The 17,177-nt window shown below is 38.7% G+C and overlaps 1 protein-coding gene across 3 annotated transcripts in view; it reads left to right on the top strand.

Moving 5' to 3' along the window:
* The window catches only part of PRKAG2 (protein kinase AMP-activated non-catalytic subunit gamma 2), a 216,614-nt gene that overhangs the window by 145,500 nt on the left and 53,937 nt on the right, over nt 1-17,177 (top strand). The window lies entirely within an intron of this gene.

The raw sequence follows: 17,177 nt of genomic DNA, 5'->3' as shown, positions 1-17,177 counted from the left end.
TACCCTGCATCTGTCTTTCCCAGCTTTCCTTTTTTTTTTGCTCAGAATATAAAATCTTTGACAATTTCTATACCTATAAACCTAGAACTGTAGAGGACATAAAGGTTTGTGAGGTCTGCTTCCTTGTTGAACAACTACAAGTTCTGTTTTGTTCCATTTCTTAGTAATTTATTTAAAAGCAGGAAGTTTCCTCCCTCTTGCTTTTCCAGGATCTGAATACGCTAACACAGCAATCCCAAAATTATTTTGCTTTTGTGGTAGGAACCTCCACAATAGCAGCCACAGCAGCAGCCACTGTTATGCTGAAAGTCTTTAGGTACTGGATCAGTGTTCACATACTACTTTCAAGTTGCTCACATGCATTCCAGTAAAACACATACCCTGTTTGGGGGATGTCTTTTGTTACAGTTAGGAAGTCTCTGATGTTCAATCCAATTTTTTTTCACGGACAGGTTATGACCATTTGCTCTTAAAAATAATAGCCATTTTTGTTCACTGTTTGTTACATCCTGCTGTACCTGTAGCCAACCTTTGTTTCTCTAGATTAAGCAAACTAAACTCTCCTACAAAATACAGACTTTGTGTTGTGCTTCTATGCAAAAGTAAATAGCTAAAGTAGTAAACAAAATAAATCCTATCTTTATAGTTAGGGAACTCTAGCAGTACCTTTCCTCACTGCCTTTCCATGTCAGTAGTAGACTTGGAATACATAAATTACAAAATTCAAGGGCATATAGGATAAAAATAGCTTTGGTAGGTTTCAGTCAATCAGTCATATTATTTGCATCTGAATGTGTTTATCTGTGTTAGAAAGCTACAGAGGAGTCTTTTGTACCTGTTACAACAGAAATGGGGAAACAACATAATCTTAGCACATTCCTCTGACCAAAAGACTGAAAAGTTTGTTTTGTTTTTAATTATTTGCTGATTTGGACAATGTGAAGTTGAGTAAAAGATGCCAGAATAAAGAAAGAGAATTCTCAGCAAGTACTTATGAACTGTTGTGGTTGTATGTACAAGAGAGAGTATGGATGGAAACTCAGTATGCTGGACTCAATTATCTCCTGATCAGAAATTACAGAAATACAAAGGTGGTGTACCACCTGAGTATCTGTGCTTGGCACTCTCTGGTAACAGTGAGTGTGCAGGACTGCCAGTGAATCATTAGGTTTTTTGGTTTGCTTGGGAGCCGATGTTGGCAGCTGCATGTCTGTGAGGAACAAGGCCCGGGATGTTTAATTTGCAGCAGAGATCAGGGAGGTCTGCCATGCTCTTCTAGTAGGAGAAGATGTTAGAGAGGAGAAAGGCTGAGTTTCTGCAGAAGGGCAAGAATCTGAAGCTGGTGGGTGTTCACTCAGGACTGTTGTGCCTTTTGATCCCTGTTATTTACATAGCATCCCATTACAAATATAACAGCAGTAGACCAACATTCTTGATTCAAGTACTGTATTTCAAACATCTCATTTATTCTGAGCTGTTAGTAAATACATGTTTTCACAATGCACATGCCACAAGCAAATCTGTAAAAAGGAAAACTCAATTCCTTGTTTACTTAGATCACCATTTCTTGGCATGACAATTACAATTATTTTAAAAATACACAATAAATGATATGACAAATGGGTTTCATAGTGGCCATGCTGTAATATGATCACTTTAATGACAGGGAAGTTTCCATGTATATCTGAAATAAGAAGTTGGCTCTTATCTAAAAGGCTCTTTCAACTTAAATCTCATTTATTTATTACACTGTTTAACTAGTGATGATAACATGTGAGATCCCAGAACTATTATAAATGATTCATGATTCTACATGTATTGCAGTACAGTTCCAGAGGAACCCCTGGACCCAGACTCAGAATTATTATTGGAAAAAAAAAAAACCACCACAGAACAGCAGATAAGCATAGGAAGGTGCAGGACTTGGAATTTATCTTAGCCCGTTTTTATAATTAACTGCATTTGAAGCTGCCTGCGTACTTGTTTTTTATATGTCTGACACTGTGCCACAAAATGGTTAAATCTGTTTAGTAAGAGGACAGAATAAAAATTATTATTTCCAGCAGATGTAATAAGAACTTTTCATGTTTTAGCAGCACTTAGAACAGTGTGTATCTTGATGTGATTTTGAAGCCTCAGATTCTGTCATGGGCAATAAAATGGGGAAGACAGCTCCTGTCAGGAGATCCTCCTTCAGTGAGTCTTACCTCAACACAGTATACAAAGCTAAGCAATTACCTTCATGCTAAATGGATGTCTGTGATAATCACCAAGGTCTGGATTTATTCCACCTAACTTTAGAAACCTATCTGAGCTGCTTAAGTTGGGAGTATAGTACCTCTAGTTGTCTGTATCCCACAGAGAGGCATTTGCAGGGGATGAATCAGATCTTCAGTGGGCTGAACAGCCTTTTGCACTAGTCATAAAGAGAGTGACTCTGTGTGTTGCATTTTTAACTGAGGCACCTCTGTTAGGTGCCAAAAGCTAGGTGTGATGAGGCCATGACATAGTATTGCAGAAGCTCTAACAGGCTTTCTTCTGAGCATGTAGGTGTTCCTAGTGGTTGAGTTAGATGGTTATAATGTGAAATTCAGCTGATAAGAGATCAAAAGATACCACAAGATTACTGTGTACTCCATTAAATGTAGAAGGAGCAATTTGATTTTTCACCATACAGTTCATGACTCTGTACTTTGGCCTTGTGTTGTTTGGTCTGTGTAACCTTCAGGCAGTAAGTGGTAAATGATAACTCTTCTCTATTGTGACATTACTAACCATAACAGGAATGTAGAAAGGTTGCAAATTCAGTAACCAATGTTTGTCCTTTTCTGTTTTGCCTATATTATAAAGTGGAATGTAGTATGTTGAGCTTAATGTGGTTGTGCCCTTTTCATTTCATCCTTTCTTCTTCCACTAATGCATCAGACACTGAAAATTGCAGTATTCCTGCAAACACAAGCATTTTTGTGGTACCTCATTTCCTGATCCTTATGGGTTTCCCCTTTCCTGGCTTGAGAAGAGTCCAGACCAGAGAAAGAAGATGCAAGCTCCAAATTGAGGAGTTGCCTTTGAGTTCTCATTTGGTGAAAAACCACGTTGGAGCTTCCTCTGCTCAGAAGTGACAAAGGCATAGCATGCTTACAAATGGCCCTTTCCCTATGATTGTGTAGTTAACCGCTGTTCTCTAAACAACTTCTGAGCCAAGGAATTTCCCAGAATATTCTTAAAAAGAAGGCATCTCAGACAGAAGTTAGTCTGAGACTTACTTTAAGCTTCTGTGAGCAAGTCCTGTTAAAACTGCAAATATAGCACACTGGAGGGACTGAAAGAATCCAGTCTGTTTTCATTTCACAAAGTCTTTGCTGCTCCAGCATAAGGGAGAGGAGAGATGTAAGGTACAGCAGGGACTCTATTCTAGTCCTAGACACAGAGAGGGAAACAAGATTGTTTCTGCAGCTACCTGCTTGTTAAACAGTAGCACTTCCCTGCAAGGCTTTTCATGCTGTTTCTTAGCCAAAACATAGTAAACTCAAAACCAAGGCTGTTAACTTGTTCAGCATGAAAAGCTATTACGTCACACCCTGCTGCTGGCAAGGAGCCTGGGAACCAGGATATGTGCAGCAGCTCCTTCAATTTGGCTTTCTCCAAAAAGCTATGCCACCTGTCAGAGCACTGTAATCTAGCTGGCTGATTAAAGAGATTTAAATCTGATGAAGAGAACAGTAAAGTGTACTTTGATTCCAGTGTTGTCTTAAAAAAAAAAGAATAAAAGGCTGGGAAAAAAACAAGGAATCAAAATCTTGTACATCTGCAAATGTACAAGAAATCCCTACTTCAGCATTCATATAGTTTAAGGCAATATATCAGAGTGCCAAGACATTACTGTGATTCAACTTTGATTTACACCACAGTAAACTGATCACAGAAATTAGAGCTAGAAAGGTTGTCATTTACCAGTGAAGAAAGCTCTTTGCAGTGTTGTGTCCAGGCTACTTTTAAGTGCCTTAAGAACCAGCACTCCACCTGGGAGATGACTGTGTTCTCTAGTAAATCCTATAGGCTGTAACAAGCTGTAAGTTGTTTAAACATTTCTCCCGACTGGAACTGTTGCTGTCCCTATGAAAGTGTATTTAATTTAAAATGGTATACATTTGTCCAACTGTTGGCAGGTAACTAATGAGTTGCAAATCAAGAAAAGGAATAACTTTTTGATGAACTATGTAACAATTGCATACAATATTAGTGTGAAAATGTTTTGATCCAACCTGGTGTGATTTCAGTCTCCCTGGACACCGCATCACAGTAGCTCCACTGAATTGAATACAGGCTCACAGGAGAATTATTTCATATGGTTGGAAAGCCCAAAGTGAGAGTCGGTAAGACATAAAGAATAAATAAGCCAGTAAACTCACTTGGAACTGAACATTACTAAAATAGAAAGCTTCAGCTATACCACAATACTTTTTAATTACAGCTCCCATTTTATTAATATTGTTTTCCTGCTTCACCTTCTCCCTATTAGTCATATCTTTAGTCATCTTTTGTATCACATTTGGTATTTCCCTCACCTTGTAGTATTTAAAATATGCAACGAACATCTTACTATCCATTTTCTACCAGTTAATTTGCTTCTTTAAAAGCTACTTATTTGGTACAGAAGAAAAAAAGCCCAGTCACAACCTCTTGAAAGACTGGTTTCCTAATGTATTTGTATTATGGTTGCAGTGTTCAGATTCAGTGCAATCAATCTTAGGATGCAGAGAAATTGTATTCCATAAAGATTATTTTTTCTGCCCTAAGGAAATGTATGTCTGTGCCAGCTTGTGGCTTTTTCTGCAGCCACAGAGATAATTTAATCAACTATCTATGGATTCACTCAGTGGAGAATTTATTTTAATGGCATAAAGTCCTACAATTTCTGTTCTTCCTAGTCCTAGATCAAAAGGAGAAAGGCTAGCTGGAAAGGATGAATATCCAGAATGCTGAGTCCAATAATTTCCCAGCTGCTTTGACAGCTCTCATAAGGCTCTAAGTAGCTAACGCAATTAAAATTAGAGCATCTCTGAGTCTTTTTCAAGATACACACTCGTAACAAAATCATGACCCCAGCATCCTGAAGACAGAGTAGTGGCTTAAAGCTAAATTACTTATAAGTCCTGCACTATGTACGGTATAAAAAGGCTAAACTTAAGGATCTGGCCTCATGTGTCTATATAAGTAGGTATCTTTTGAATAAATAACATGAGGTAAGATGATGCTTTAAGATTGAGTCTGATTTTACTCACTGAACAGATTTCTTGTGGCACAGTTTATATCTGAATCTTAGACTTGTTAATTTAATATGTATCCTGTTATTTTGCTAGAAGATTGGAACTTTTCTTAAGAGTAAGCTGTGTTAGCAATTAGAGGTCTGACACATATCCTCTGATATAATGTAAAGCTGCAGCTTAATATCCGATCTCTGACAGTTTCTTACCAGCTGTATCTGGGCAATTTTGGAACACAAAAATTACTTACCATTTAGGCTGTTTATTCACAAAGCACTAGGGATTATAGACCAAGGTCTTTCCCTGAGAACAGAGGACAGAATCACAGTTTTGAACGTGTTCTGTTGCACCATGCCTGCTTATGTATTGGACTAGAGAGAAAATACAGTTAAGACTGATCCAAAAATGCCTATGGAAGTGAACCCTGTGAATTCCTCACCATCCTCATTTCTCTTAGCCCCATTTTGTCTATATTTTATTTTTAGATAAACTGTCTTTAATGGCCAACAGAGCTTTAGAGAATGTCAAAAGTCAGTTGATAACAAAAGGAAATGGACTACAAAGAGCAGTGATATTTCTTTTTCACTTGCTCACAACATTCCTCAGTCCCTTCCTCTAGCTGAACAAAATAAACTGGTGAAGTTGGAAGAAATAAAGGGGACGTTACAAACAACACTCACTTCTGTATGGCTTCTTTCAATCATTTTTCATATTTTATAGTGTCCCTACCTGCTTATGCATGAGAAGAGAGCAATATAGCTCTTTAAAAATACAGCTTGTGTCTGTGGTTTTCAATTCTAAGATTACAATCAAGCGAGTTTGGCCATTTGAAAGTCAGCTGCTTGGACTGCTGACTCAGAAGGGGACTAGATACCATCTTGGCAACAGCTTGGAAAAATGTTTCCATTGTGCTGGTGAAATGAATGCAAAATATTTATTCTTTGAGCTTGTTCACAATAGCACTCTCAGCTGGAACTGAGGGTGGGGCTATATGGAAGACATCTGTAGGAAGACAATAATGATTTGTGCAATGCCCAAGGTACACATAATCTTATTTCACGATTAACAAAGGACAAGGCTCCTACCATATGGGGCTTACAAGCTGAAGTGTAAACCGGTGAAGTAATCAACAAAGAATAAAAGAGAAAAGGTAACAAGAGGTAGGTCAGCAAAAAGAAGGGGAGGGGGCAGAATTCAAGAAGGGATGTTTTTAATTTAGTCTTTTTTCAAGTTTAGGGTACAGTAAATTGACAGTGATAAGATTAAAAGCTTAGACTTTTGAAATTTTTCTCCATCAAACTTTCTCACAACTGCACAAGCCAGGGCATTTGTGGTATGTACAAAATCTTCTTTCTTGTAACTCAGAACAAAAAGGAACTAATTGCTATTTTGTGGTATATGAGCACACATGATTCAAGCAGAAAGATAAACATGATTCTTGCCCTGAGGACCTTATTGTCCAAGAGCCTGATCTAGCAAAACAGGCTAGGCAAATTCTGAAACTGTAAGAAAGTATTGGCTTAAACAGGATTGTTCCTAAGCACTATGTCCAGTCTATGCTTGCAGAATAGATTTTAAGTGTAGCCATAACATAGCTAGCAATGACAGAAGGCATTGAAGGAAGGTAACCTGAAGGTTACAGCACTGAGTTTAGTTGAGGTTGCTATGTATTTATGTTGCTGAATCTCAGGTCCTGTTTTGTTTTGGTTAATGTCATTGTGATGATGGCCTTGATCCAAGAAAGCACTTAAATGTGTGATTAATTTTAAGTATATTGGTAGTCCTGTTGGAGTCAACAGTACTAGAGTACTTAAAGCTGTGTGCATGCCAAGACACTTTGCTGGGTATGGGTCTTCTTTTAAAACACAAATGACTAGCTCAGGTACTGAAGATGAGGAAGGAAGTGGATGAACAGAGGGTGGAAAAAAGAGTTAGGGAAAACATTAAAGGTTCAGAAAAGAAAGTGAGGGAAAGAGTCTGAGAATCAGAAAAGAAGAGAGCTACAGGCAACAATGGAAAATTGATAATCACCGAGTGGCAGGGAGAGCAGCAGCTGCAAGATTGCTATCTGCCTGCTGTTGTGTGTGTGGCCTTTCAAGCTTTGGGTGTTGGGATTGTATTTACTTGGAAATATTAGTGGTGTGTACTACCTCAGGATCCAGCATCTTACATAAATGGAAAGAGCTGTCGATGAAGACATGGCTTATGAAAGAAGACAACAGATTCCTCTCCTACCCCTTTTCCTTAAGTATGCTGGCAACGGCCGCACAAGAGAGCATCCCAACAGACCTGTTGCACACAGGGACAGGAGGCTGCCAAAGCTGATTTCTTAGGGGGTACTGTAAGGAATAGTTTCCACAGAAAGTGCACAACTTTCATTCCTGGAACATGTCTTCCTGAAAATACAGCAAGATGCCACCAAGCATGGCTTTCATACCAAAGGACATAATGCAAACTGGTCACCAAGTAGTTTCTTCCATCATCCAAGATTTTACATGTACAAAGGTTACATTTTGAAGAAAAAGATGCCCTCCTCAACCTTCTTTCTTTTTCTCATGCCCACTAGCATTTGGCTGCTGCTGTTTTAGAGAAGAAATCTTGGAATTCAGAGTGTTTCAGCTGCAGAATCATTAAGGAGAAAAAAAGTTTAAAAAGAAGAAAATTACAGTGCCAGTAGCTGGGCATGCTTTGGAGATCAGGGAGAGCTGGCTCCAATCATCTGCCCTATCAGAGATCACTTGTGCAACTCTAAATCACTTGGTCTCCCAGTGCCTCAGTTTGCTGTTTATGAAAATATGAGGTTAAACTACTCTAGGTCAAAGAGATGCTCTGATGATAGATACATTTAAAAGTTCTACAGAACCCAGGTAGTTTTTGAACAGCAGCTGCAATTGGCTTAAGATAAATTAAGCATAGACAGCATGTGTTGTGTTTAAAGTTTGTAGCAACAGGCTTTTACACTGCAGACTGTAATTGTGTGTAGGGAGCTATGATGTTTTCAGACAACATCAAGGTTTACACAAAAGATCACTGTAAAGTAGGCTGCTCTTCTGAGCCCCAGGGAAACATGTCAAGAAATAATTTCAGCTTTTGGCAGACATTTAACTACAATCTGCAAGTTTACCCATTTAGGAACCCAGTGTTTACCATATCCATGCTATAAGCATCCACTGCCCATGAATACTTTTATATATGCATCTCCACAAGCTCTGCAGTAAATTCAGCATGGGAGCAGGCTTGCTGGAGGTGTATCCCTGGCCCTCAGCGTGGAACTAATTTAAATTTTGTTCAGTTCTAGTTCCTGGAATAGAGGGAAAAGCCTTACCAGTATTCCCATGTCCTTTTATGATATTGTTTGTAGCCATCAAACATTTCGCTCAGATACTTGATATGCTTCTTGCTTAGCACAGTCTTTGCTTCAGTCATTCCAGACAGTGTCAAACCACAGAACCAGTAGAGTGGACGATCTGGTTTCACCTGTAGTGTACCTGAAATGATGGAGGGATATAGTTAGGAAACTGTCAAAAGGGAAAACATGCATGACAGAAGGAAGATATCCATTGCATGTTGCTCTCACTGCAGATTTCTTTTGTGTATAACAATAAAAAAGAAGCAGTGCACAAAAATTAGGTCTGAAGTGATCAGGAGTAGATCTGGAAGTAATTCAGGAAAAGGGTTATGTTCCTAAAGCTGTGCAGAATCAGTGCCATCTCAAAAGCAGCTCTTTGTCAAAAATCAATTTATTGGAGATTACAGGTCAGTTGTAGGCTCTGTGTTGAGGGAAGTTTATTAATATATTGGTTTGTCTATGCATAATAGTAGCTACTCTGAGATAACAGAATTCACAAGCTCTAGTGAGGCCACTGATGGCATTCATGACTAGTTTGTCAGCTGTGGGGTGGGCATGAAACCTAGTACAAACACACAAGCCCCCAGTGCTATGAGGAACTCCTTCTTTGATGTTTAAAGTCCTCCAAGAACTGCACTGAAAAATACTTAATTATCTTTGCCTGCCTCTTTGAGATAGCCTTCTAATTCTCCTTCTGGAGTCCTTTTGAGCACTGAGAACCTCAGTCATGATAAGCTCTGCAGAAAATGGTCATCTCTAATGCAGATCATTTGCTCCATGTTTAGCCTTCAGTTACCCAATTCTTAGTGCAGCTTGTGCCACAATGTGAGTTATTTGTTCAGTCTAGGTCTATGCAAAGTTCTTTAAGAAGTTTTGTTGAGATTATGGGTGATTCAGCTCTGAGCTGAAGGTTGTCTCTATTTTTCAATAAACCACCCCTGTAACTTTGACCTGCATCATCCTGCTAATGTCTGGGCTCAACAGATCTGCTTTCACCCTTTCAAAACTGCTGATGATCATGAAATTTACATTTCAATGGTAGCTACTAATAGGTTACTAGAATTTCGCAAAGTTTACTCAAGCCTGAAGTGCAGTATCAATTAACTTCAGGCTTTGTTAGGGAAAAGGTGTTTCATTTTAAGTTCAAAAAATACAGACATCGAAAGCTGGTGTAATTAAGAGTTTGCACAGTGAAGTCACTATCCATGACTGAGGCTTTGAAATATAACACTAAGAAGAAGAAAGTGAAACGGTGTATAGTAAATGTGTTTATTTAAATCAGATTTGGCTCTGAGTATTTTTAAAAATGTATTGTTCTCAATGGCCTCTCTTCTGCAGATTACTCATCAGTACTCTGGCCTCAATCCACTTGAAGTACTTAAGTAAGTGCACAACTTTAACACAAATAATCCATAGCCAGTGAATGGTAGTGAATGAAGACCCAAGTAAATGTGTGGCTCATACTTTCTCTTCTTTTCCATTAACTTTAAGTTAGTGGATGTTTTATGGTTTTACCATTAGTATTATCTTAATCTGTTCTTTGGGGTTTTTTTTAAATGTACAATTGTCACAACAGAATATCTACTGTAACCATGTTTATTACCTGATTACTACAGCTCTCTACAGCAATAATTTCCCCTTGCCCTTAACTGTGCCCCTCAGTGTGGTAAGAGGTAGGCCCTAGTTCAAAGAGACTCAAGCATGTGTGAAAACTGCTGAAGTGTATCTTTTCAAGTATATACAATAACAAACATTTAAGACAAGAACACTTTAAAACGGGGAAAAGATAAAAAATAAGTGGCATCCCTGTATTTGCAGAATCAGGTAACACACTTTTAACATCAGTATTCTTAACAAACACAGGTTAGCTCCTCACAAGTACTTAACTTTTTTGAACTTTGTGCTCAAAAGAACAGAATTTAAATGCTGGACTGTTTGATTAATAGCATGTCACACTGATAATGTTGATTTGGACTCCACCTATATTCCACACAAGTAATCTGAGGAATTATTATTGGTCACAAAGATTTATGTAGGGAATGTCTTTGATATCCATGACTCAAAACTCTGCCTTATCTGAGTTGCAGAGTGATACAGGATCAGACACACAGCTAGAGATTACAGGTTATGTAAACAAATCCTGCCTCTTCTCCACTTCTGTCTTGACTTCTCTGTAAGAATTTAGCTGAGGATCTAAACATTCCTTGGTCTTTTACTTCCTTTGAAGTTTATTTTTTAGAAATGCCTGACTCTTCTGCCACAATTCCATTTTTTATTTTCCCAAAGTGAAGTGCTACAGGACGCTGTGTGTAAGACAGGTTCTCTGATCCTGGTGTTAGATCAAAGGACATTCTGTAAATCTATCCTGTTTCTCAATTAAGTCAGTTAATTGGGATTAACTGTAATTAAATTGCAAATTTATTTCCATACAGAAATATTTCAGAAGGGCTCTCCACTAAAAATGTGAAATCACTCTGCACATTCAGTTCACACATCTTCAGGGTAAACAGATTTCAACACTCAGTACTCTTAACTGCAGTGAAGACTTGGCAGTTAAATTATCTTTCCTTGTGCTGAATGCCCTCCTATAGTCCTCTTTTTTTTAAGGATTTGGCTAAATTTGATTGTTGTTCCATTTATGTTATCCATTTAATCTACTAAAGATCCCCAACTGCAACTGCTCATCAGCAATAATTAACTGTGTAATTATATATGTTTTTATAATATAAATTAGTATAATATGTTAATATAATTAATATATTATGTTATATTTATCATGAAGGGAGGATACCAGCAGTGGAAGGCTAGTTACTAGTTACAAAATATAAAAGCAGTATGTACTTGTTCAATACTCCATGTCAAAAGACTCCTGCTTAGGACCCCTGCGCGAGTCATATTCTGATGATACTGGGATGAATAAAAAAAAAATGTTTAAATGCAGAGTTCTTATCCAAAGGCAAACTCTATCTGAGCTGTTTTAAAACAAAATTGTTAGAGCCATTATCAGCCTCACAATAGTCTTATAAATACACATAGAATATATAAACTTGCTCCATCACTTCCTACCTGATTCAGGATAGTTCACAGAATCACAGAATGGTCAGAGTTGGAAGGGACCTTGAAAATCATTCAAACCCACCTGCCATGGGCACCTTTCACTAGATCAGGTTGCTCCAAATCCCATTCAACCTGCCCTTGAACACTGCCAAGGATGGGGCAGCCATAGCTTCTCTGGACAACCAGGGCATCACCACCCTCACAGTAAGGAATTTCTTCTTAATATCTAATCTAAATCTACCCCTTTCAGTTTAAAACCATTCCCCCTTGTCCTGTCACTACACAGTTGTGTCTCTAATTTCAGCCTTGCAGACTAGGGATAGAGCACCAACAGACCCCAGTAAGGATCCAGTGGAAAACACATGATGCCAGTACAGCATACATTGCCAATGCCAGTGTTTGTTACTGGATTTGGTTACTGTGTTCTAAACAAATTGTAATCTCTGAGTTGTCACTACCTTCCTTTATATGTGCTACACACTGACATGATTATAGCATTTAGTATTTCAAAAGCCTTTTAAGACAAGAGCAAATTTTATTGCATTCCTTCCAGTACAGGAAGAAAGATTTGAATCCAGCAGTTTGTATGAGGCATCTCTTTCCTTACTAGTTTGTTAGGTGCTGGAACAGAAGTTCCTTAGAATAAATTCTTAGCAACTACAATTCCTGCATAGGTGCAGTATTCATTATGGGTGTTTCAAGGTAAGAAGAACTTTATATCAGAACCAGGCCCAGAGCTCTTCACTGGGACTGCCCATGGTCTGTCACCACCTAATGGGCTCACAGATGCCTCACTACAGCCAGCCTCTGCACCATGCAGTTAGCATTCTTAAAAGCAGAAAGGATCCAAGATAGGATCTTATCTCAGCCTCATGGATTCTAATGTTCTCAGTGGTCATAAACCACTGATATCAGTTATCACACTCTAGCAGAAAACAAGTAGGTGTTTAATTTTGAGTTTAACCAGCAGATGAAACCTTTTATTTCTGGTAATTTCCATCTTTTTCCACTTCATGAACCAGACTAAATTAAACCAAAACTAAGCAGTAAGTGTTTAAAATTAATTCTGCACAAACAGATTGTAACAGAATAAGCATATCTATGACATACATTTGGAAAAAATCTAAGTTGTTCATTGACAGCTCATCAGGAGAAGAGCTGTTAACTATTGGGTTGTACAGAACTGTAATTGTAGGAACTAGCAAATGGTGGGAAAATTACCATTTCTAGCTTACTTTTGCATTCAAAATGGGTTTGCCTTGATTTGCATTTAGATGGGAATTCCTTCTTGTTGCTCTCAATCCATTAGGTTTTATAAGGTAAGTAGCATTTTTTTCTGCTGAAGTATTTCAAAGGGCATTGGGTTTTACTGCTGAACAGGAGCTAGGAGGTGGCACTCCCAGCACATCAGTATTAAGCCTTCATTGATCAGAATGGAAGGAGGAGTAGAAAAGTCAGGAAGAGGTTTGAGAAATGCAGCCTTGAATTCACCTGGAAATGCCTGTTTCTAAATAAAGCACATGTGATGGCTTTGTTGCAATGCTTGAATAAGTGTGTTCCACACTGACTTGTGATTTGCAGCAGCGTTTCTTTTTATAGGTTGTTCTTTCTATTCCTACCCAACCATCAAAGACTATTATGTAATCTTTATTATTATTCAAACAATGTTTGCTTTAGAATTTTTCTAATTTAGAATTAAGGATACTTATGTGAAAAGGGGGCAAAGCAAACTGACATTTCTATTACATTGGTAGTAAACTGGCTTTTGTACAAAACATACATAAAAGACTTCTCACTGAATTATCATGCTAAAAATAAATACATTTTTCTAAAGACTGGACAAAAATGGAAACAAAAGAAAATAAGTCTGTAAGGACATGAAAATTTCCTTTTATTCCACAGCACAATTAACTATATGTAAGGGATTTCCAACAAATGTTTTAACCCTCGTGTGACAGATTTTACAGTCTTTTTCTGCAAAATGTACTGGTGCTTCACTGTTGTTTTGTTCAAAAAGTTCTCCCAAAGTCCAATCTAAGACTTCCCTGCTAAAGGCTAAGTAGATAACTTCTTATCCCATAACCAGTGGACCCAGAAGATACTTTATCACTTTCCTTCTTGCAAAAACACACTCAGGCTGCTGAGATGGGCTTGAAGACCTTAATGCTGCTTTGCAGGCATCTTTGCCAGACCTGGGTAAGAATTTCAGCAGATAGCTCAAGAGATGTGCCCCGAGGGTCTTGTCCACCCACTCATGGGTGAAGAGGAGGTTGTGCACCTCATGAAGCACTAAATGTACTAAGTGCTGTACTGCTGCTGGGCTTCCAGACCCACTCTGAAGTCAGTTGCATTGGAGAGGGGATAAAGGAGAGTTGGTGAGCGAGTAAAAGCTGCCCCATGTGTTCCTGCTTAGAAGCATTCACCAGGTCCTTTTCAGCAGGGTCTGTTGTGATAGGATGAGGAGTGTCAGCTTTAAACTAAAAGAGGGGTGATTCAGGCTGGATGTGAGGTAAAAATTCTTTACAATGAGGGTGCTAACTGGTACAGGTTGCCCAGAGAGGCGGTGGATGCACCATCTCTGGAGACATTCAGGGCCAGGCTGCATGTGGTTCTGGGCAACCTGATATAGTTGAAGATGTCCCTGCCTATTGCACATGGTTGGACTACATGAGCTTTGAAGGTCCCTTCCAACCCAGCTATTCTATGAATCTATGAGTCTATGTTTGGAGATTACTCTTGCATTTTCCTTCAGTTGTATTTTTTTTCCTTAGACTAAGAAACTGGGAGCTTTTCAAGTCCTCCTTTACAAGTCATGTTTTCTGAGCTCCTAAATTATTGTTCCTTTTTTTTTTGGACTTCCTTGGTTAATTCTCAGGTTCATTACCCAAAACTGAATGCAGTATCCCCATAAACTGGCATCTTGCCAGGGAATGTGTAGAACAGATTCTCTGTGTCTTACCTATAACACATTTGTAGATAGTGTGATTTTTTTTTTCCTCCCAAGAATCTGACATTGTTGTCTGACATGTTTTTTCATTCTCAGCTCTTTTCCTTGCATCACTGCTGCAAACCAATCCTTTCCCATTTTATTTTTGCATTTGATTATTTTGTAGCATGCTCTGCTTACCCATATCAAAGTGCATCCTACTTTTCAAAGCACTGCGGCAATTCTCAAGATTATTTTAAGTTCTAAGGCTATCCTTAAAAGAGCAGCATCTCTTACCATTGAGTCATTTGAAAATATTATCAGGTTATTCATTATTTCTTCATCAAGTCATCAGTGAGTCACTGAATGATATTAGATAGAACACAGACCTCTCTGGAACCCTGTCTTCAACCCCTCCAGGACAATACAGAAATCTTACTACCTTCCTTGTGAATACTGCTGTGACCTTTAGCAGTCATTTTATCTGGACTGTCTGACTTGCTTGCATGAGTGTCGTACGAGATAGCATCAGAAATCCTGTTGACTTGTGTTGCCTCTGCTTACCACAAGCCAGATACTACAGTGATTGAAGCTGCCCTGACATTGTTTATACACCTTGGCTGTTTCTGATGACCTTTCTTCCCCCTTACTGCTTAAAATGGGTGTATTTGTTCTCTTATTCATCTTGGAATAAAAGTTACACTTTACAGTTTATAGTTTCTTGTCTCCCTCCCCTCCTTCCCTTATAGATAATATGGTAGGCAGAATGAACCTGACCAGAGATCTGATCAGTACAGTGACTGCAAATCATAGAATCACAGAATGGTTTGGGTTGGAAGGGAGCTTAAAGATCATCTAGTTCCAATCCCCCTGCCACAGGCAAGGATACCTTCCACTAGATCAGGTTGCTCAAAGCCCCATGCAACCTGGACTTGAGCACTTTCAGGGACAGTGCAGCCACAGCTTCTCTGGACAGCCTGTTCCAGTGTCTCATTACCCTCATAGTGAAGAATGTGAAGAATTTTTTTCTAATCTCACCTAAATCTACCCTCTTTCAACTTAAAGCCATTCCCCCTTGTCCTGTCACTACATACCTTTGTAAAAGTCCCTCTCAAAAATTTTTGTAGCCCCTTAGAGGCACCAGAAGCTGCTCTAAGGTCTCCCTGGAGCCTTGTCTTTTCCAGGCTGAAGAAGCCCAGCTCTCTCAGCCTGTCTCCACAGGTGAGGTGCTCCAGCCCTCGGAGCATCTTTGTGGCCTCTAAATCACTTTATCCTAAGTAGTTGTCTGAACCAGGCCAAGTGAATGATGCCCTAGAAGTGTTTGTTTCTTCATTAGTTGCAGAAGAAGCAGCCTAGGGTAACCTGTTTGATATGAAAAGCTACATACACAGTAGGCGTCATTCAAAGTGTTTTGGTATAGCTGGTCTGATGACTGCCATGAATAGACACCTATCCCAATTGATGCATTCCTGCTAATCCAGGGAGACAAAATAGCAGCAAATTACACCAAAAATAATCTGCTGCTGCTAATTACTGTTCATATCTCTGAACTGTCTCTACAATTGAAATACTTAGCGTCTTCTGATGAAAATAATGGAATTCCTTCAGTAGGACATAGGACTAAAAGGACTCCTAGAGTATCAGATAGGTTTTAACATATTCATTATAAGTGCATATATAATTTACAGGACTGACTTTACTGCCACAGAGCATTAGTCACTCCCTTTACCCTAGAGAGCTACAGAAAACAGGCAGAGGCAAAGTAAGGAGTTACCTATTAAAACCTGCATCCTAGCCTTCCCAGAAGTCCTACAATCTCTTTTGTTTACATCCATCTTTTTATGACTTGTGCTGTTGTATCAACCACGCCTTGTATTACTTTGCCTCTACAATGCCAGTAGTGCTGTATTAAGATTCTGTATTAGCGTTATGTCATAGGTCCACGGGTTTTGGCATAAATAATGCCCCTGTAAAAACCAAACTGAACCCTGACAAAGAAGAAATGTATTCAGGCAGATTTGGTTTTGCATATATTTGTCTTTTGAACTTCTATATATAAAATCTAATTTGCTTAGCAATATTTAGTACATGAAGTATATACTCTCTTGTCCCATTGGGTATCTCAAACAGCTGAAATGAGTAACCTGACACACTCTGGTAGCAAACTTTTAAACCACAATCTAACTAGGTTATAGTTACTTTAAAACTCCTGTGGCAGTAGAATGAACAGTCACAATGAACAGGTATTTAAATGTTACACTAAATATCATCTTAGTGAGAATTATAGGTCCTTTGAAAGACAGATCTTTTTCCTATCTTTAACCAGTAATCTTTTTTGTAGACTGACAGAGTCTGTAGAGAGAGGTAGTACCTAAGACTTGTAAAAATACCTGCTAATTTATCTAATGCTGTAATAGTTGACAAAGAACAAGATGGTGTTTTCACCACTGATTTAAACTGATTTAAGAGTGGGTTGTTTCCAGGTGTGCTCCCACCGTCACTCCTGCCTTCAGCACTCCTTGTGTCCGTTCTAACTGCAACAACCACACAATGAATTGGATCGGGAACTGATCTCGAC

The sequence above is a fragment of the Melopsittacus undulatus genome, chromosome 1, assembly GCF_012275295.1.
Source record: "Melopsittacus undulatus isolate bMelUnd1 chromosome 1, bMelUnd1.mat.Z, whole genome shotgun sequence".
Classification (NCBI taxonomy): domain Eukaryota; kingdom Metazoa; phylum Chordata; class Aves; order Psittaciformes; family Psittaculidae; genus Melopsittacus; species Melopsittacus undulatus.
This window is presented reverse-complemented; position numbering and strand designations above follow the sequence as displayed.